Below are 293 nucleotides of genomic sequence, written 5' to 3'. Positions count from 1 at the left end.
CCCTCACCGTAACCCCCCAACCCCCTCACCCTACTTCCTCATGTCCCTCTCTTCATGGTCATCATCATCATCAACAAAAAATTCAGAAAATTCAAACAACATGCACAACAAATTTTACAAAAAATTCAGTCCACATATTTCACCAAAATTTCAGCAACAACAATACTCCACAACAAATTCAGTTCAAAGAAGCGGTGGTGGGGTGGTACGGTGCGGTGCGGCGGCGAAGCGGCAGCGACCGACGCAGCTCGTGGCTCCATGGGTGACGGCGTAAGGCGCGGATCTGGTGGCGA

The sequence above is a fragment of the Arachis ipaensis genome, chromosome B04 (assembly GCF_000816755.2).
Source record: "Arachis ipaensis cultivar K30076 chromosome B04, Araip1.1, whole genome shotgun sequence".
NCBI classification, from domain to species: Eukaryota; Viridiplantae; Streptophyta; class Magnoliopsida; order Fabales; family Fabaceae; genus Arachis; species Arachis ipaensis.
This window is presented reverse-complemented; position numbering follows the sequence as displayed.